Consider the following 22,242-nt stretch of genomic DNA (forward strand, 5'->3'; position numbering starts at 1 on the left):
CCAATTCTTACTCATCTGCAAAACTGCCCCAGCATTCAGCGCATGGTCTCATACACAGTGAACATTCGACAAGTGAACGCAATCGTAACTAAACAGTTTGAACTAACTGAGCATTTATAGACCGAGCTATATAGCCTTTGGGGCAAAAAAACCTTAACATGGGAAAGAACCAAATGTTAATAATCTATTAATAACATTTGCTGCAATACAATCAAAAGATTAAAGTTCCAGTACTCAGGATAGTATCTAGTATTTAGCAGGCCCTGCTCAGTAAGTATTTGTTGAATGCTCCAGGACTTTTTCTGCAACTCAAACTTTCAGATCCAGTATGAGATATTATTTAAATGTTTGTGTTCTCACTTTCATGCTGACCTTTAAAGATTTTCCTTAGAGGTAGAAAACAATTCCTGAGGATGAAAAAAAACTTAAATTACCACACCCTGTGCCAATTAACTGGCTTGGTAAGGGCTATATCTATCTATTCTTATCAGCACTGGTTGAAAACTTATGTGGACCACATCAACTGCCCTGAGCTTTCGCACCACCCATCCATCCAAAGCATTTGTGGGCCCAGGAGGCAAGTTTTGCTTCCATAGGCCTCATGTCCTTAAAAAAAAAAAGCAGTGCAAGATGGGGTCCTGGATGCCAGACTCCCCGGCCACCATGCGGCTCCTCTGACACAGAGATCAGGCCGCCTCTCGGAAGCTGCTCCTATTCAGTCTCCATCTGCTCCTCTGCCCCTCCCCACGCCCTTCATCACTAGTTTCACACTACTCTGGCATTCTCTTCTACCCTTACTTTTCTAACCTGGCTCAGGTCAGTAAAACATTTAGATACTGAATCAACTGCCTAGGTTCACGTCCTGACTCTTCAGCTTATGAGCCGTGTGATCTCAAGAAAGTTCATTTCTCTGTACTTCAGTTTCCACATATTTAAGTGAGGATAACAGTACCTAAATCATACATTTGTCTGGAAGATTAAACTAGTGCACTAAAACCCTCAGAACAGAGTCTGGCACAGAGTAAACACTCCATGAATCCTAGTGCTTTGAAACCATAAGACCACCTAAGAGAAGTGCAGACAGAGAAAAGAAGGAGGCTGATGCCTGAGCCCTGGGACACTCCAACATCTCCAAAGGACTCCATTCAGCCCCGGATTTTACCATAAGCCTGCATGTCCTAAGCCTTGTTGGGGCCCCAAAGCCCCAGTATGTAACTCACACTTGAAAGCTTGATAACATAACACCTTATATAGTTCTTTAGGCAACAATTACATGTTCTAAGTTCAGGCTACTTTTTTCACATACTTGTCTTGTAGATCCACCACAATGCTCGGCATAGAGTTACGCACACACTCGAGCGTTCGCACTCACTCACTTGTGGATACATCATGTAAATTTTCTTTTAAAAATCAATGTAATGCACTATAATTTCTCTTTAAAAAAATCATCTTCTTCTTTATGGAATTATGTGGATTATAAGATATCCTCAGCACCTCCCCGTCATCCAATTATCAGGACCATCTTGGCAGAGACAGTCACACCGGCCGGAGCAGTTATACTATGAGCCATTTTTCCTTCTGACTTCCCAATCCTTATGCTTTGTGTATAAATTTTTCTGTCTCTTCTTTCCTGGAGATTTGTCTAAGAGCAAAAGTCTCTCATATCTGGCAACATGTCACACTCAGTCCCCATAGCCCTAAAAGAATCTAGACACTGAAGCCAGACTATTCCTAAAACAGCAGCAGCAGCAAAACTTAGGAGGAAATGAGGGAAACTAATGGGTAGAAAAACCCAAATACATATCCAGAGGCTCATCAGGAGGGTTCCTCCCACCAGTGTTCAGAAGTCTTAGTGCCTTCAGCTGGTTACTGTATTGATAAAACAACCTCGAGCGATAAGAGTTCCGACAGAACAAAGGTCCCAGTCAGTGAGGGGGGAAAAGAGTTCTAACTTTCTCATCTCTTCACTCAGTTTCCACAGAGCTATAGGCCCTTCTATTTTTTTCTTCCCTGCCCCACCCACCCATCTTCCCACACCCCTAATCCTGGTTATGATAAACCACAAAAAACAAAGCTGACCTACCAAGACCAGCTCTTGATGTGGCTTCAACCAAGCCTGAGTTTCATATCCTGAGATCTACCCCTAGCCCTCCAGGGACCAGGAACAGTGACAGATACATGGGAAGTATGTAGGCGACTTGAGTGTGGGCAGAACTGGACACAGGACACTGCTCCAAAATTGGCCTTACTGCTGAAATCTAATCCTGGAATAGACAAAGGCTGCTAGATGTTATTTTACCAATACCTTCCTGCAAAGTTATTGCTTATTAATTCTGACCACTGATCTACTTATGGGGGGGTGTTAAAATGGTCCATCTGAAATAAGGTATAAAGTGGCTTCTGTTCATCTCCCATGACTCCGTCATCACTTCCTATATAAACGCTTTGTTCCTAAATACTACTCTAATTCAAGGCAATGACCTGTCAAAACACAGATGTGGGGAAAAATAGCAAAACAGAACCCTCACAACTGATACCTCTGATTAATTAGACATTAAGGATCCAAATAAATACTCTGACCTTAAATCCCATTTTTCCATGCTCTCCTTAACCCCACAACATGAAATATTCATTTAAAGTTGGGCTTTCTTCATCTCTAAGTCTCTGTGTACAGATTCTAGTGTTCACCAAGAAGCAAAAAGCCTTATTCCTCCCTCCCCATGCTAGTACGCAATTTTCAAGAGAACTTGCATTTCCCTTGGACTTGCAACTAGTGTTCGGATCACTCTGGCTTGTGTAGAAACCCTCTGGGTCTAAGCACCTCGACTCTATCAGTCCCTGGCTCAAGTGACAAGACCAGACATTCAGGAAAACTTCTCCAGGCCGTCCTTACTATAACATTGGGCGTTTTCTAATGCAGGGTGTATTATGTTAAGTGGAGGTCCTGACAACAGTAAGTGTAACTTAACACAACTAATAGGAAAAATAACGGGCTGGGCCCTGTTCACTCACTAGAAAATGTATCTCCACATGTTGAACCTCCTTATTAGGGGTCGTCTCAGCACCTAGAGCAATAGCCAAAGTGATGTATAAACAGCCACTTCCCAACAGCAGTGTGTGAATCAGGTGGTATCCAACAGCCATATCCAAAAATAATTTTCCACCTCATTTCTTAACATTACTCACACATCGATTTGTCAAACACCTAAAATGAAGCATGTTTACTGGAAAAGTAATGAGAACAAATAAATGCTTGAAAGCACTGGCCCAGTGATTTTTCCACAGCAGACATTCAATAAATGTTGAGAGAGAGAGAGAGAGAGAGGAAAAGAAAAGAAGAGAAGAGAAGAGAAGAGAAGAGAAGAGAAGAGAAGAGAAGAGAAGAGAAAAGAAAAGAAAAGAAAAGAAAAGAAAAGAAAAGAAAAAAAGAGGGAGAGAGAAAACAGAAGAAAGAAAACAATAGTGTATAAATCACAGCAACACAGAGCGCCTCCTTGGAGACTAGTGTCTGACGGAACATCCCAGGACACTGACTCCTTGATCAGAAGCACCTTCTACCCCGCTCCAGTTAGCCTTGGGGAAGAGGAAGAATAGGGAGAACGGGGGGGGGGAAATATCCACAAATATCTAGATTCAAACTTGTCCTTAGCTAAATTAACATTCAAGATCCCAACTTCAAAGAAAGACAAAAAGCGCCAATACTGACACTTCCCATTCAAAGTAGTTGCCTGACTATGCCGAGAATACTGACAATCAGCATATTCTAACCACGATGGCCCTTCATCACAAGAGGTGCATTAAAAAAGGTTTTATTTCTTGTGCTGTTAACAAAGGGTTAAGCAGACTATTCCTATCACATTCACTTGGGGAATCTAAAGTCCAGTTTAAACAAATGATTCCCACACTTCTAGAGAGGCCTTAATTGGACTAGTCTGTTACTTTTAGTGCAATCTTGCAAAGGCTGGATTCTTTTTAAGCCCTTAAAGGACTTGGGCAAAATTCTTTTGATGATAATTTTTTGAAAAAAAATCATCTCCAGAGTTTACACATGTTCCACGATTACTCATGCTGAAGGGGGGGCACATTTTATTTCCAAATGGCTCCCTTTGATCTGAAAGCTCTAATTGCCAGCATATCTAATATTGACTTCCAGCATAAAACAACACAAAGCAACAAGTAACATCATAGGTCTAAAAAGTAAGATTTATAAAGAAAAATGGAGAAACTTCTGTTTGTGTAGAGGAAGGGAAGTGGAAGTATGGGTATGGAAAGGGACAATCTGTACACGTGGTGTAGCCACTGGGATCCAGGAAAGACAATTGGTTCACACTGTGAAAATCTGTGCATTGAAGAGGGATGGGAAAAGAGTAAAAGTTAAGAAACACTAAAAGAAAACTTAGGCTAAGTACAAGGAGATAATCTATGATCAGTCTGGAAAGTCAGAAAACGTTTCTTAATCAAGTTGTGAAATCTCTTGAGAGAGATTGAAAGATATTTGGAGGTGGAGTGGGTAAAAATAGTAAAGTGGTTCTACTATACTAGGAAATTAAATCTATCAAAAGGATATTCCAGTTCTATTTTTCTAAGCTACCTTTTCGTTATCTTAAAAAAATCAAAATCACTCCTTACTATAAAAATTACAAATGCTTACCAAATATAAAAACATTAACAACTGTGTGAGTAAGCAATGAGCCAAAAATGCAACCAAACATCTCTGACATTTAAGTAAGAGAATTGCGAAAGTCCCTTTTGAGACCCCCAACTCTCAGAACTAACCTCAAGAGCATTCTCACTGGAACTCATACCAAAAGATCACCAATGGACTAACAATCAGCTATGCCTTTCTCTGGAGGAAACCCTAGATCGTTTTCCTTCCTGATCTATAACTAGAGGCTACAGAAAAAACAAATTGGCTTTTAGATGATATCACATACAAAATAGGAAAAGGAATCGGGGGACTAATCAGGGCATAAAACCCATCTGGTCCTAGGGGATTACCCTGATCTAAAAAAACTAGAAAAATTGAGCTAAGAGAGTCCTCCAACATCAGACTCCCAAAAACTTCTAAAGAAATGGCCAAGCTGGAACTTTAACCCATATCTTTGGACTCTAAGTCCCCTACTCTGAGAGGCCACATTCCTCAGTGGTCCAAAACCCAAGCTGGGTCACCCGGACATATTTAGAGATGCTGGTGAGAATTTCACAAATCAAAGCACCATTTAATAGGGCAAGCTCTCCAGTTAGAGGCTCTTAAAGGTTAAAAATTGGTATGAAAAACTGGGGTCATATTTTGGTTTTGCTTTTTTTTTTATTTTACAAAAAAGCATTGTTGACTCTAATATTAATTAGAATAAAACTTCTCTAGTAGAAGAACTTGATTTTTCTGCCTATCCCTTTTTTGAGCAACTTTCTACTACTAACTGACATTCCTTGGCCTAAGAACCAAGTCTTCAGAGCTCTAACAAGTTCAGAGGAAAAGGTCTAGAGGTCGCCAAGGAAGAGCAAAAAATGTAGAGTACACAAAGTGGGAGACAATTCTAGCAAATGGCTCCACCCCCTGCCGCCCTTCCTGAGCTCATTATCTGCTGAGAATCAAAGGGCTTGGCTATAAACTTGGGTATTCAACGTCCTGTAATCTCCCGAGCTGTATGTACACACAACACAATTAACTGGTAAGAAGTGTGGAAGGGTAGAAAGAGGTTTGCTCATTTCTAAATTCTCCCTTTCATAGCCCTTCCAAATTCCTACACAGTAACTTTCAAAAGCATCCATAACAAAAAATGAAATAAATGTACATTTTATCCTAATTATTAAGAAAGGTAATCTCAATTCATTTTTACCTTGCCAGTGCCAAGGTGTTGTTTTTTTTAATTTAGCATTTTTAAGAAACAAGGGAGCTTGGGGGGAAAGGGGCACCTCAACTTAAATCTTTAGGGCAGAGGCCCTGGTTTGGAGCTCAACTTTTCTACTTAGTAAAGGCTCTTAAGCAAATTATAACATTGATCTCTGTCCCTGGGTCCCTGGGTAGTCATGAGAGAAAACAACTTTCACCAAAGCATTGCGAAACATGTGGGGAACATAAAGGACAAACCACCAATTGTGTGGCTCCACATACATATTCCATTTCAGTGCTCCCCTGGTCGTATCCAGCTCTTTTCTGGTCCCCAGTAGCCCTACGGTCAGTGAGACTAGTTCTTACCCCATGAACCAAGCTATTGACAGATAAACGGGGCAGGGATTTAAACATCCAGGTATCTTGGCGACGTTCACTTTTGTTTAACCTCCTAATTAAGAACTACACCTTACCTGCGATGAGCCTATCACATTCCTGAACACACATGTCACATTAATCTTCTAAAAACACTGCTTTGCCCATCACGCCTTCTCTCCTAAATCTCTAAAAGCTAGACAATGTGCGCAGGATCCAGTTCCAGCTCCTGAGCCAGAATTCAAGATGACCACGGGTCTGCTTCCACGGGACCTCCACTGCCCGTGTGGAAGGCAGGGTGGAAGCACAGGCTTTAGAGTCAGACATCGGCGAGCTGGAATTCCAGCTCTACCACTTACTGCTTGTGTGATCTGGAGCAGGTTACTTATCCGTCTGATCTCCTTTCACACAAGAAGTCCCTCTCTTTAAAACAAGAATAACACGCCTACCTCACAACGCTGGAAGAGGAAAGAGCGGGCACGGCACGTGGCACAGAGTAGGTGCTCAGTATTACTTTTCTTCCTAGCTCCAGTCCAAATGGTCTACTCTCCATTCTCTTGAAAACTCCCCAGCAACTCTCCGCTAGTTTCTGAACCACACTTTGCTTCAAGGCCTAAAGGAAATCCCTTCTCTTCTATGAAGCCCCCCGGGCTCATAGGTGTTTTCTCCTCTGAGCTTCTCTAATCTGAAACTGCTATTCTTCTCTTGTGTGTCATTCCTCTTTCCCCAATGAGTCCACAAACCCAAGAATAAAATGTTTACTAATTATCGAGCCAATCACAATCTAAGTGTTCAATAAAAAATACTCTGAAGGCAGAGTTGCCTCGAAGCTGTCTATCAAGGATGCGGAAAACCTTTACTTCACTCCATACATTCAACGGGCATGGAAGACAGACTGTGAACAATGTGCTCTCTACCTCTGGTTAGCTTTCTGGAACATAAACTATTTCTGATCCTTTAGAAACCCTTACTTCTAAAGAATCCCATCAATGAAGGGATTCACCTTCTGAGAATATTACATGGAAGGAAAAAACCCAGGAATGCACTCACTTGGGTTCTAACCCCTGGCCCTGACCTGAGATAGCCAGCAACACAGTCCCGGAGGCCGGATAATGAATGACCTCTTCACCCTTCCCCAGCCCCTGCGGCCCAGGCAGCAGAAACACCTGCAAAAGCTGGACTCCCGCAGCAACGAGGCAAATTCTCTCTCTTAGTGAAGAAGTTGTTTTAGTCACAGGCAAGTCATATAGACCACATTCATACAAAGATCCCAGGAAATGCACTAATCTCTTCAGAAACACTTGAAAACGTTCAGTCTCTGAACTCTACTAAATGACTAAGTTCTTGTAAGGCAGCATAAAGGATGGCTCACGTGTGCTCCCTTAGTCTCGGGCCACTTTAAAAAAATATGTATCTTTAATAGTTAGTACACTTAAGAAGATGGGCAAAGAGGAAAGGTAATCATTCCCTATAAACACGGTTTAATTTGTATATAGAGTACAAAGTTAATTTCCCTTTGTCTGAGTTCAGTGAGTGTTTTCTTTACGGAGCCGCACTGAAGCCTCCACGGCCACTGCGGAGCAGCTTGGGCATGTCCAGGGGCCAAGCCGCTCGCGGAGCCCACGTCCGGGGCCGCCCGACTGCGGGCAGCTCTCCGCACACCGAAGCCCCGCACCTCCTCGGGCCCCCGTCTGGAAGTTCCCCACCCCACCCCCACCCGCAGCCCCGGCCGGCGGGAAGGCAGGGCCTGCCCAGACCCCCCGGGGGCAGTCCCCGCAGCCCGCGCTGCGCCTCGGTGCCTGCAGAGGCCCCCGGAGCCGGGGCGCCGGGCTGCACACTCACGGAGCTGGAACCCCGCGGCGGCCAGGGGTGGGAATAGCAGGAACCCCGCGGCGGCCGCAGCCGCCCGCGCGCAGGGCAGAGCCGGACCCGCACCCTCCGGCCCGCCACCCGGCCCGGGGCGCGGGCACGGGGGCGAGCAGCAGCCTCCCTGCCGGCCGGCCGGCGGGCGGGAAGAGCCGGGGGCGGCCGGACGCACTTACCTCCGAGCTCCCCAGCGGGCCGGCCGTTTGCACTGAAAGGGGCTCGGCTGGAGCCGCGCAGCCCGGAGGAGGAGCTGCTCGGAGGGCGGGCGGGCGGCCGGCGAGCATCCGCACCCGGCGGGGCTGCGGCGAGAAGGGGAGGGCGCGCGGCTCGGCGCGGAGGGCGTGGAGGAGGTGTGCCTCCACCCGGGCGGAGCGGGTGGGCTGCGGCGCCCGGCCGGGGGGCGCGCTTCCAGGAGGCAGGAACCCGCGCGCGGGCGCGGGGGGCGGGGCGCTCGCGCGAGCGACGCGGGTGCTGGGGGTGGGCGGCGTGGGGAGCTGGCTCTTAAACCCCACGGCCCTCACCTTGGGACCGTCCGGCCAGGAATTGTCTGGGTCTGGAGCAAAGCGCAAGGGGGTCTAAAACTTTATGTCATTTTCTCATGCACACGTGACACCCCCCCCCCGCCCCCCGCGTCCAGATGGTTTCAATCACTGGAGGGAAAAAGCGGCTGTGCTGGTATGCACGAAAAAAGCCGAGCCTGGAGAGGGGGAAACCGCCCGGACAGCCTGCCGGCCCGCAACCGGCCTGTGGGCTCTTTCCTTCTCCCAGCCCTCGGCCGGGGAGCCCTGCAAGACCCAAAGAGACACTGAAAGCAGCTCTGTTTGGTACCGCAGCAGCAGCACAGGGACTCAGCTCTGGGCTTCCGAGCAGCCTGGGCTGAACTGAAAGTCCGCAGGGCATCCTGAGAATTTGCTTTACCTACTCCGTTAACTTGCAAAACCGAAAACTAGAAAAGGGTGTCATTGAATAATAAGCTATAGAACACCTCATAGCAGTGAGAATCTGTGATTTATTAGTGGACTCCTGAAAGAAAAATTTTAATCCAATATGACAACCCACTTGGAAAAGAATAATACAGCTCACTTAAAATCTAAAGCCATACATACTTAGTGGGATATTAGGAAGCCATGCAACCCAATTTCTCCTCCCATTAGTCACTATAAATAGACCTTGATATAGAAGTGCATGAAATTGACTTTCGCAAACCTAATTATATTTTGAAGGAACATATGTGTATGAATGAGCATAAACTGGCTCTAAGGCCAAGACCTGTTTAAAAGCCCAAGACAGTTCCATTGTCACATACCCTAAGGAGGTATTTACTCAGCTGCAGCGAGAGCATCAAAAAATCATAGGGAGTTTAAGATACAACCTGGAAATAATTTAACTTGTTTATGGTCGAAAAGAAATAGTGGCAAGACCCAAACTGATAAAAGTCTATTGTTCCTTTGCCAAAAAGGGATATTAACAGGAATTATTAGTTTTAACTCTATCTCAATACTATTGAGGCCAGAGGATGTTTGACCTTTCTAGAAGACCTTACATACAGTGTTGCACAGTGGCCTGTGTGTGAAAAATAAATCAGTTCCTGGTAAAGAGAATTAGTCTACGTTAGGAAAACCCAAGATTTCAGTTTTTGTTGAGGCACACTGGAAAATGCAGGAAACAACTTGAAACTAGGCAAAGCAGAACAAGTGTTACTTCAGATTCAAAATCCAGCAGTGAGTTTCTACCCTAGTTCACTGAAATGTGTAAATCCTTCTGGAGACTGAGAACATATATGGGTGGACTTAGCCTCCTCCAGTCTTCTTCCATCTCAATTTCAGGTGGTTCTACCCTCCACATGCAACAAGAGAACTCGTGACCAAGAATCCTTGGGGGACACGAGCCACAGAATCTAACAGTGCTCCAGGCAAATTCTACCTGCAGCTCGCTAAGCTCTGTAAGGAGATTCTTAAGTTTCCCACTTCCAAAACTATTAAAATTTATATTATTAAAGTCCTCTTTTTCTTGTGAGTGGCATCTGTAAAGAAAGCCAACTCAACAGAAAGCATCAAGATTTTCTCTGTTTAGACCCAGGACAGTAACTGTTTTCATTTCTGGCATCAGCAGCTGCCAGAGGGCAATATAAGAGGGCAATAATAAGATACAAATAGTTCTTTTTGTTTGCCAATTCCATTGCAAATTATGCATGGTACTTTTTTAATTCCTAAGAAAAACCTTAATTGGATCTGCTCTTTCAGAAAGAAAATTCACATCCTTTAAGTTTGCTAAATATAGTCCTGAGTCTAAATTCCACTGATGTCAGTATTAATCTTAATACTAGCCAAAGGTTTATTAGAGACACTGACATCTGAAATGTTTTTAACACCATTTTACATGGTGCTTATTTAATAATTTGCATTAACCTAACGTCCACATCACTTGACAAATAAAGCCAACTATGTATAAAGCGCTAAGGGAGATGTAAGCTCTATGAGAACAGGGACCAGGTCTATCTTGCTAATAATTACATCCTATGTGTGCCCAGCACAGTGCTGGGCATGAAATAGGTGCACAAAAAATATATGCTGTCTGAGTAAATGAAAAATAAATAAAAACACTCCCCATAAGGTTACAATCCTGTGGAGGCATGTGACTTGTAAACAACAGGATGACTAACGGCTTTAGGAAGGATACTAGCAACAAAAAAGAGGAAGGGGTAATTAGCATCTGCTGGCTTTGGACTTTAATCACTATATATATTCAGAAACATCCCGAGATTGCCACAAATAAGAAACGCTCATAGGAGGGATTTGGTATATTTAGTGCTGAATTTAGGGACCTTGGAGATACACTTTCCCATGTCCCCATTATTCAGTCCCCTCAACACAGAGCCAAGACAAGACTGGAGCATAAACATCCTGGCTCTAATTTGGATAGCATGAATACTGTTCCTTTCACCCTCTCTCACATATCTCCTCCACCCCCAAGCCATTTCCTCTGTACTGTCTTCTGTCAGTCTACAGAAAGCTTCCGAATCTTCAGAAGTGGTGGCTTTGGTTCTCTGTGTGGAGAAGTGCAATATATTCTGATTCCACAGTTATATTCCATACAGATGCCAGGCAACACATCTTATAGCTAAGGGTCTGTTTAATATTTTAACTGTGAGGGACTTACAATTCAACTGTTTTGTTATATACCAGAATAGCACTTGACATCACAGAGATGGGCTTTACTTCCTTTTGCTATTTTAAATCCTGCACTTAAGCGTGGTGAGTAGTTTGGTTTTTCTGGTTCATGGATTTTCCTTTGCATGTTCTTTTTTTTTTTTTTTTTCTTTGAGGGACAAAGAGATTAAGATTTTCAAGGAAGTCTTTCAGGTTTGCAGATCTAGTACTCATGAAGCAGTTATTTCCTCCTAACATAATGTTACACGTGCTCATTATAGGGGCTTATTTATGATCCAACAGGGAGAGATGGTTGGCCCAGATGACCTTTAAGTTTTCTAGGTTGTGCTTTTCCACATATCAGGTCTTTTAAATTTTTTAAAAAATAGTATGTTTTGTTTAAACAGCTAAACATAAATGCTAAAGATTGAAATCATCTTAAAACATTTTTTAAAAATTCTTAATCACTAACCCATAATTTCAACAAGGACTGTTTGATCCAGTCCTGCTCTCCATTCTTCTAGATTTGAGGAAACCCTCATTTCTGAAACACTCCCTATTCGCCCTTGAGGTTTTTCCATAAGCTTTAAGACTTTGGGCCAGTTTTGGCGCAAAACGCCTCTGTGAAAGCTCTCAGGTGTACAAAGGGATGACTTTGTCACTGCTTCTGACTTTCACTTTCCTCTTTTCCAAGGCCCTCTAAAGGTGAACAGGGCTTACATTCACTCAGATGCAACTAAGTCAGTAGTCTGAATCTGTGTGACTCGTTTCTACAGTCAGTAAAGCGTATGTACTACATCACTAGTTCCTCAATCAAAATTCCTAGTTCAGAATCATCTAAGAAGCTTGTCAGAAATGCAGATTCTGGCCCTAGTCCCAGACCAGCGAAATTAGAATCTCCAAGGTTAAGAATCACTAGACTAAATTAATTCTGTTATCTTTACCTTGTCAGTTCTACATATGGCAATTTTCCCTTGGAGGAGAGCCCCACTATCTCCCACACTCACACGGGCTTCCCAAAAGCAATCAAGCAGGTATATGAGTTGAAATGTAATATAGTTCTTTCCTTCACAGTACCCAACATATCTGGATACAGCCTACCTGTGAAAGAAAAAATCCTTAAACCGAATGTTTAAAAAAAAATTTCCTATTAAATAGAGTTTAATAAAATATTAAAATATATCATTGAGGAGTCAGCAATGTTTTGTTATAAAAACATGACAGCACTAATAGGCCACCGAAACTGCTGACTAAATTTCGATCTTTTCTAGTCAAGTAAAATAATCCATAATAATAACTGCCTAGTTGTTATAGTCTGTTATTCCTATAACCTACTAAAACATCCTATATTCTATTAAAAGCTACTTAATTTTAAAAATTGTAGGGGAGTAAAAAGCACAGAACCCAAAATGTATGTGCAAAAATGTTTGACATTGTGACTTAAAATAACATATATATCTAGCCCTAGCTGGTTTGCTTAGGGGTTAGAGCATCGGCCTACAGACTGAAGGGTCCCGGGTTCGATTCCAGCCAAGGACATGTACCTAGGTTGCAGGCTCCATCCCCAGCCCCAGTCAGGGCATGTATGGGAGGCAACCAATTGATGTGTCTCTCACATCGATGTCTCTCTCTCCCCTTTCCAATCTCTCTGAAAAGCAATAGAAAAAATGTCCTCAGGTAAGGATTAAAAACAAACAAAAAAACCCCTACTATATATATATATATATATGACATATACATCTGGTTAAAAACTTCAAACAGTATAAAAGAATATACAGAGAAAAGGAAGTCTTCCTTCCCACTCTTGCCCTCCAGTCCCCCTCTCTTCAGGCAATCACTGTGGCTTCTTGTATGTTGTCCCAGAGATGTTGAAGTGGAATGCAAATTATTTATGTGTGCATAATGCATTTTGGGGAGGAGAGGTCTATAGCCTGTAACAAATTCTCAAAGGGCTTCGTGATCTCAGAAAAGGTAAGCATCACCATTCCAGAGCAAGGCTAATGGTTCATGCTCTACCCCCAGTCCTTTGGTAGGATTAGCAGAATTGCACCTTGTTTGCTTTTGAGTATTACTATGCATCATTCCAGACTACAAAATAGCTTCAGTAAGCAATGTTGGTTAACTGCATATGTGGTTATAAAATACCACATCTGTTTGTAAATAACTTTCTAATTTTTGTTTTTTCTCAAACAATCCCTCCAGTGAATAGTTCCTTCTGTTACTGTTTTAACTGACTGACAATGAAAACCTGTAGGGAATTTCTGGCACATACCTATATACACACCAAGACAGCAAATGTTTTTCTCTCACAACCTAAAAATTTTATATTGGGATAAAAAAGATTTTATTTCTATACAGAATTTAAGGGGCAAAATTAATACTCCTGGTGGATATAACTAACATAAGTTACAGAGTTATTAATAAACAGCTTAAGAACTATATCCTTTAAGATGTACATTAATTTTGTCAAGATGGTAAAAATATCATTTGGACTTCAGTGATTATAACGTGTTAAAAGCAGGCTCAGAAAAGCTCACTAAGCCTGGAAGGCCTCCTTGTCTTTCTTGCTGAACAGTCCCTTTTCCTTCTCTTGTGGGTTTAAAGATTTTTTTTTTTATCTTTATTGTTGAAAGTATTACAAATGTTCCCCATTGATCCCCTCCACCCTGCACCCAGGCCTTCACCACACTAGTGTCTGTGTTCATGGGTTATGCATTAAGTTTTTAGGTTAATCTCTCCCCACTCACCCACCCCCACCTTCCCTCTGAGATCCCTCAGTCTGTTCCGTGCTTCTATGTCTCTGGACCTATTTTGTTCATTAGATTCCACATGTGAGATCATGTGATGCTTGTCTGTCTGCCTGGCTTATTTCGCTTAGCGTGATACTCTCCAGGTCCCTCCATGCCGTCTCAAAGGGTAAGGGGTCCTTCGTTTTTACAGCTGCATAGTATTCCATGGTGTAAATGTTTAAGAAGATGCTTGATATGATTTCAATTTGAAGATAATTTTAGATTGGAAGAAATTAAAGTCTAAACATTTACTGATTTGAAACTAATTACCCATCATTGTTCCAATGGTATCAAATATCTTTAGACTAAAGAATGATTTACCCCTTATCACTAAGTTCACTGAATTTTGCCCAAGCATCCCTGAAAGAACTATGAGAATATCTCCTAGTCATTTTCTAGATTAATTGTAAAAAAAAAAAAAAAAAAAAAAATGAACCTATAGCAAATAAGATAAAGATGAGTATATATATCTGTAGTTCGTAATTCATTTCTTTATTCACAAAAAAAAACACATTTATTTTTAAATAATTTTTATTTTTCAATTACACTTGACATACAATATGATATTAGTTTCAAGCATTTATTAAATATCTGCAAAAGAACTGTTTTTGACATCATTGGAAGTAAAAGAGAAATAAGTCCTATAAGCAAAGTTAAAATCTAGGGAGGAAGGTATATATAAATGAGTCAGAATAAAATAAGTGGCATAAAAGAGATAAAGAAAAGTATAGGAATTTGCAGAAGTAGTAGAGATTCTTACTGAGAACTGAGGGAAAGAGAGTTTAAACTAAACTGAAATGATTGTTAGAATTTCTGTTTAAATAAATAGAAAAGTAGTGGAGGTCGTTCAAAGCCAAAGGAATTGCCTGAGCTGTGAAAGTGAAATATTATCTTTAAGAACAATGACTGGTCCTCATTTGACTGGAGTAACGGAGGCTAAAAAGGTAGATCAGTTGGAAAACAGTTTGGCAGTTGCTCAAAAAGTTAAGCATAGTATTACCATAATCGAGCAATTCTTCTCCTAGGTATATACCCCAAAGATAAAAAACAGGTGTTCAGCTAAATATCGTACACAAATGTTCATAGCAGCACTATTCGCGATAACCAAAGGGCAGAAACAACCCAGTGTCCATCAGCAGATGACGAAACAAAATATAGTATATTTGCGTCATGGAATATTATCTGGCCACAAAAAGGAATGAAGTAATGATACATGCTACATTGCACATGAACATATTATATAAGTGAAAGAAGCCAGACAAAGATCAAGTGTATGATTCCACTTATATGAACTATCCAAAATAGGTAAATCTCCACAGAAAGAAAGATTAGTGATGGCCAGAGGCCAGGGGGAGGGAGAAATGGGAATGGGATCTCCTGTGGGGGTGATGAAAATGTATTGGAACTACATAGAAGTGATAGTTGCATAGCATTTTGAATATAATTAATGCCACCAAATTATACATTTTAAAATTATTTTTATGTTGTATGAATTTCACCTCAATTTTTTTGAAAAAGGTCGATTATGGGTTTGGGGTAGATACCACTAGGGTAGATACTACTAGTGCTTGCTAATAGCCTTCCCAGGCCCCAGGAGTTCATATGTTCCAGTCATACTGCAGTTGGACAGGGCCAAATGACTGTCCTAGACAACAAGCTGTGAGCAGAAGTGACATATGTCACTTCCTGGCCCAAGTATTGAAGAACAGGTGAGAGATGTCCATGCTTCTCTTCTCTGCCACATGGATCCAAAGTCAGCTGAGACAATGGGGACTGTGTCCCTAAATAAACTAGCACGTCCCTACCGACCCACGCTAGACATGCTATATGACTAAGAAATATACTTTTGTTGTCTTAAGTCACTGAAATATTAAGGGTTGTTACTGTAGCATAAGCTAAGATTACTCTGACTGACATAGGGTGAGATCTAGAAAGACCATGAAAGCAATATTAAGAAATTTGAATGTATTCTGAAAGGCATGTAAAGACAGTATTTTTAAGGAAAAAGTGACATGATGTGCACCTGAGAAAAATACTTCTGCATGCAACGTGCAGAGCAAATTAGAAACAAAGGTAGCCCTCAACCTTTGGTGCATGTTAGAATTCATCTGAGAACTGTAGTCATCTTCCAAACGCTTTGTATTTCTATATAGAATAAATATTTGTCCTCTGGGGGGAAAAATCATCTGAGAAGCTTTTCAAAGTGCAATGCTCTGGACCAGGATATCTTTAGATATTATGAACTAGAGTCTCTAGGGGTAGGGTCTAGGCACCTATAGTTAAAAAAAATTTCTATGGGAAGTTCTAGACTACATGTTAGAGTCAATGAGATGTCTAGTTCAGAGATGACCAAATTTACATGCTTAATAGATTCAAATAAACAGTACAATAAAATAACTATTTTCTTAACAAATGGAATCAAATGCTTAGGGTGTTGTTAAAATAGTAAGTTATGAAAAGGTTATTGATATTAACGTGTATAGTCATAGTTTTAGGACTTTGAAAATTTACACACCGGTACAATAGGAGTGGCAGTGTGTATGCATCTACTTTATTGCTAGTAGTAGCCTACCCTACCATTTCTGTTATGCTAGGAAACATGGTTGACACCCTAGAATCAGAGGACAGAACCATCCTCAGTTTCCTGAAAGACCAAACTCTTCCCAGCCTTACATCGATCTCATTTCCTCCTTTCTTTCCTCTTTTCTTTTGAGATACCAGCATTCCATTCTGTCCTTAGTTCCTTCCTCCTGAGTATCTAACTCATCAGCCAACTTTCAATTTATCAAGACTTGAAGAGCCAAAATTTAAGGGTTCAAAGAGTCTAGGTTCTAGATGCATTGGAAACTGTCGATCTAAACTTCGTGTGTATGTGTGTGTGGTTTTTGCTACCAAATATGATTTATTAAATGCAATTGCTAAAAGCCTCAGCTCTCCAGCACAGAAGGTCTACTACCATAAAGAAATAGATCTTTTGCTGACCATAACTCAGTTCGTGTTGCAAAAAAGAATCTTCAGAGCATCTCAAGAGTTATTTTTTATCTCTGATGAATAGTATTGAAGTTGACAGAAAAAGTACCTTTATCATTTCTGAAACTCTACTACAAGGTGCAAGAGAAATGGACAGGCCTCACATACACCCCCCCCAGTACTGAGTATGTCCAACAACCCTTCCCTTATTCCTAGTGACTTACATCCTTCTCTTGCCCTCACAGCAGCTGTTTCAAGTCTGGTTTCGAAATTTCCAACTGCTGTCAGCAGGTAGCCACTGAGAAAAGAGGTGTGACTCCCTCAAAGCTCCTGTACTGTGTCAAAATGCATTTTCTTTCCTCCCTATCTCCTGTCCCAGAAGCATGCCTTTCCTTTGGAAGAACAGCTTCTATGTTGGATCTCCTGCATTTCGTGTCCTTTCTTTTTCTACCTCCTAATTTTTGTGAGTACCTTCTCCGGTCGTTTTCTGAGAAAGGGTGCATAGGAAGTCAATATTTTGCTACTTTGCAAGGTTGAAAATGAATTCAAACTATGCTCCCACTGAACTGACAGTTTAGCTGGGTAAAAAATTCTACATAAAAAAAAATATTTTTGATTCAGGTTTTGGAAGGTGTTGCTCCGCTGCTCATATATTTTCTGATACTGCAGCTGAGGAATAAAATGCATGTTGTTGTAGGGTTTTTGTTCATTTTTTTGTTGGTCTTTGCTTTTTGTCTCTGGAAGTTGTAGGATCTTTTCTGAAATTTCATGATGATGTGCTTGGTATGGGTACTTTTTCAAACACTGGTCTAAGGCACATTAGTGAGCCCTTTTAATCTGGAGGCTCGTGTCCTTTAGTTCCAATAAACATTCCTGTATTGCTTTTAAAATAAATTTCTTTCCCTGAATTTTCTTTAATTTCCCTTTATAGAACTCCAATTATTTACATGCTGGACCTCCTAGATTGGTCTCCTTAATTGTCCATCTCGCTGTCTTTTTGTTCTACTTTATGGAGAATTTTGTAAATTTTTCCTTCTAACTCTTCAATATTTTTTTTATCTCAACCATTATATTTATACTTTCCAGATGCTATTTCTTGTTCTGATTTTTCCTTTTTTCTTTAGCATCTTAAGCTTCCTTCTTGACATTCTCTACAGTCCCAGCATTACTATCAGCTCCCTCTCCTACCTCTAGAACCACTATTTTCCAGTGTCTTTCATCACTACCTCTTCTTCCACACACCCTTTAATTGAAAGATTTTCTTCTTAGCTCTTTTCTACACATAACCTCTTCCTAGGCATCTTATCTCCTTGCATGGTTTGAATGAAATATGCTGACATTTCCAAACTATTATCTCTAACTCTAACCTTTTCTCTTGAGTTCTAGACTTGAACTTCTAACTATCTGGTAGATATTTGCACCTGGATGTACCAAAGACACCCCAAAGTATACATCTTATTGCTGGCTTCAGGCAGTCTATGGTCCAATCTCATAAATAACTTGTCATTCCCAGAAAATATCAAGAAAGTTAACATCTCTGATAGGCCCAACTCGAATGTCAGCTCTTCAGTAAAACCTTCTATGACTTTTTCCTACACCTAGACAGAATAAATTACTCCCCCTCTTTGCACCCAAGGCACAGTTTACCATGACTCAATCTGTTGATTCTACTAGAACATGCACCTCTTGAAGGTGTAGCCATCTTCAATATCCAGCAAATGGCAGTTACTCAATAAAAGCTGTTGAATTACAGTAATTTCAAATAAATACGGCATATATATTTGACTATGTAATCATTAAATAAGCAAAGAATCTAACCAGAAACCTAGCCCTCTAGAAAAAAATTACATGACTTTAAGAATGTACCTGTGGATATTTTTAATCGTAAAAGATAATTATTTTTTAGACAAACACTTCCAATCTTATCCAAAGGCGCATTCTTGTTTGTTAGTTTGTTAATCTTCACCTAGGGATATTTTTTCCTTTACTTTTCAGGGAGGGAGGGAGAGAGGGAGGGAGAAAGAGAGAGAAACATTGATGTGTCTCTCACATTGACTAGTTGTCTCTCACACACACCCCAACCGGGGGCGGGGATCAAACCCAGGTATATGCCCTTCATTGGGAATCCAACTGGAGACCCTCCAGTGTGTGGGCAGAAGCTCTAAGCATTGAGCCATACCGGCCAGGGCAAAAGGTACATTCTTCATAGTCATTTACACAGTGCACATTTAGAATTTAAAGAGCTAACCACTTTTAAATTATCTGCTCATCCAAACAGGCACCTGAACAGTTTCCTTAGAATACTAAACACATTTTTGTTGTTGTTTGGAATAACAAAAAATAAAACAAAAAAAGGCAAAAAGAGATTTCTTTAGAATGTATCACCCAAATAAAAATGTTAGTAATGGGTATCCAGCCCCTCTGGTAACTTCTTTCAGAAATATTAAGTGATTATGGAGTAAGGAAGAGACACTCGTGAACCCTAACTAGGGGACTGCTACTAAGGGCATCACAAAGCTGAATAAAGAATGTTCATTCTTATGCAGGGATTTAAGCATTTTTGTGGGCTTTCTGTTTACTTTAGTTTGGGTTTAATTTTCTTTTTAAAACTATGCCTTAATGCCAGATCTTACATATGTTTTTTCTTTTTCCTGTTGAACTGATGCTATGTTAAGATATAAGCACAAACATCTCCTAAGTGTTTTAAATCATCCAATTGTTTGAGAAGGCATACGTGCTAGGCCAATGAAGCCAAAACATTAGAGCTAGGAATTTTGATGAAGATAATAATTGCTTACAGACCAGCTTGTTTTAACTTGCTGAACAAAGAGCACAATTTTATACCACATTTTCATCACGGACTTTGTCTCTGCATAATCACTACTGAAATAAGCACTTTAAAAGGGGAGATTATCTACAGGTTAAACAGTAAGGAAGTTATCAATTAGATTCCATCATCTTCAAAATTTCACTTACTCAAACTTTATATTAATTAAAAATATATATATTTTTTTGCTGTCCTAAGCACTGTTTTGACTCTTTACAAACCATTTGTTTAGTGCGCAAGTTCCTAGGGACCATACATCTAGGAATGAAGACACTCAAATTCTGGTGCTGCCCTGAATGGTTCTATAGCCTTAGATAGGCCAGTAATTTCTTTGTGCCTGAGTTTATTTCTAGGACATTCCTGTATAGCAATACAGTTCCATCTTTCTCACATCTGAAAGCTGGATTCAGACTCTGTGCCTGTGTCAGAAGTCACTCTCTCACTCCTTCTTCCCCTTGGTTCCTTCCATCACTTACAGACCCCATAATTCGACATTCACCCAATATTTATTTAGGGCCTACTCCAGGACAGGCAATGCAGTGAGTGTGGAGAGGAGCTCGATCCCTAAGAGGACAGTGATACTAGTTTCCTGACTAACAGAAAGGTCTGTCTTAACTATTCTGCTAGTTTCACCCTGACTCTAGAATTTCCTATTCTTTACTTCCTCTGGAATATGTAGCTGCAAGTCTTAAAAATGAAGGTGGTACAGATTCACAGGATTATCACTCAGTGACCAGAGGGTTACAGGGCCAGGCAGTCCAGGAATCCACATGGTTTTCAAGACAGAGATAAGCAGTCATGGAAGGGACCAAAGTTGCCAATTCAGAAGAGCAAGATAACTATGCATGGTGCCAGGGCTGGCCCTAGGTTTGCTGCACCTTTTTGCCCTTACAACTCCAGCCTCTGAGGCAGAACTCCCCAGATGTCAGCAAGCTATGTTGACTTCTGATTCCCTTAAGGCAGGGAGTCATTCACCTCAGTGCATAAGCCTTCAGTATCGGAGTGTGGAGGCATGGTCACATCTCCCAATTCACTCCGAAACCTTGTAAGTCAGAGAGGCAGGGAGGTCCTATAGACCTATAGGACAGAAGTATTAAGGGGTCAGACTCTAGCGGCAGACCTTAAACTTGAGACTCCAAACTTTGGACATGAGCTCATCATTCCCCATTTACCCATCTCATTGGCTGCATGCCAACCTTCTGTATTCTTTGTCTCCGATCTGTTGTTTGCTCTGACCCTTGCCATGCAGAGGCATTCTGGTTCTGATCCATGGCTGTGTTCTGATCTTGGATGGGGGATATGTTCTCAATCTGAAACACTTATCTGGCTCCAGATCCCTGACCCAGGCGTGATCACAAACTTTACTCTTTCCACCTGCTCCTGTGCCATTCTTTCAGTCTCATCACAGCTCTGGCCCTGCTTCCCCATCCACTGCTGTCTGCAGTTCTGCTGGCTAGTATTTTAGAATTCTTTTTTAGCTCACTCTGGCAGGACAAAGGAAGTGTGTAATAATTAGTTTATTTATTCAGAGGACCTAACTTTGTTCATGTTAAACTGTAGTATGTATGCCAAGTTATCCTATTTTTGTGTATCTCAAGTTTCTCATATTTAAATGAATACATTTGCCACCACATTCCCTCAAAGATATAGACTTAATTAGCACAGATTCTAGGATTATTATAAGCCTATTGTATTCTTCTGCATTCCTAACTTTTAATGAGTTTTGAGTATTAAAAACATTTAGAAACAAATTGGCTACCTAAAAGGAATACAATTTTGAGTTATTTTTTTTAAATGTAGTAGCTCTCTCGCTTCACAAAATATTTCTGAAATGTTATGTGAAAAAGTATTATAAATCCATTAAGTAGATCACACTCTTCAAAAGAAACTCAATGGTAGGTTCTTTTCCTTAGTGAAGAAAGATTTTGGAAATGTCAACAATTATCCCACAATTAATAAGTTTTATACATTCAGATAAATTGCATTGAGTTTTCAGAAAGAGGCTAACCTTAACAGTCTTATGGGAAAGGAATATTCTAAGTACATTTTATTGGGTTAATTCACTTTAAGGCATTGACTTTTCTACTAGAGAATTACACTATTCAAACGGATGCATTCTTCTTTTAAAGACACAAGAATTTTCATTGTACTAGTAGGAAGATGAGATTCTAAAGTGTTATATAAAGGATGCTTCTAAAATGTAAAAGAGTTAAAGGAGATTCTTCATCTCAGTTCCTAGGAGATGCTGTAGGGAAAGGGTGAACAGAAGCAAACAGTTTCCTGAAATTGTGCCAAGACTACATGTCAACTGCCTGGCAGGAAATGCTTTTGGAGGGCCTAGATAAACAGGCTATCGTCTCTCTCCCCTGTTTTTTTCTTCAAAAATCCCCTTTGGCATCTTACAAAGCAAATGTACTGAGTTTAGCATCATAA

At 40.9% G+C, this 22,242-nt stretch overlaps 1 protein-coding gene across 6 annotated transcripts in view; it reads right to left on the reverse strand.

The window, feature by feature from the left end:
• Window positions 1-8,613, reverse strand: part of DENND2B (DENN domain containing 2B) — a 136,068-nt gene extending 127,455 nt beyond the window's left edge. For 4 of the 6 annotated variants that reach the window (XM_081154155.1, XM_081154153.1, XM_081154152.1 and 1 more), the window contains exon 1: window positions 8,251-8,403. The gene's annotated coding sequence lies outside the window, so the exon portion shown is untranslated. Of the gene's footprint in view, window positions 1-8,250; window positions 8,404-8,595 lie in introns of those variants that run through there. The other 2 variants (XM_081154157.1, XM_081154159.1) reach the window with 2 other exon arrangements.
• Between the last annotated feature and the right edge of the window lie 13,629 nt (window positions 8,614-22,242).

Source organism: Miniopterus schreibersii (assembly GCF_964146895.1).
Source record: "Miniopterus schreibersii genome assembly, chromosome: 12".
Taxonomy (NCBI): Eukaryota; Metazoa; Chordata; class Mammalia; order Chiroptera; family Miniopteridae; genus Miniopterus; species Miniopterus schreibersii.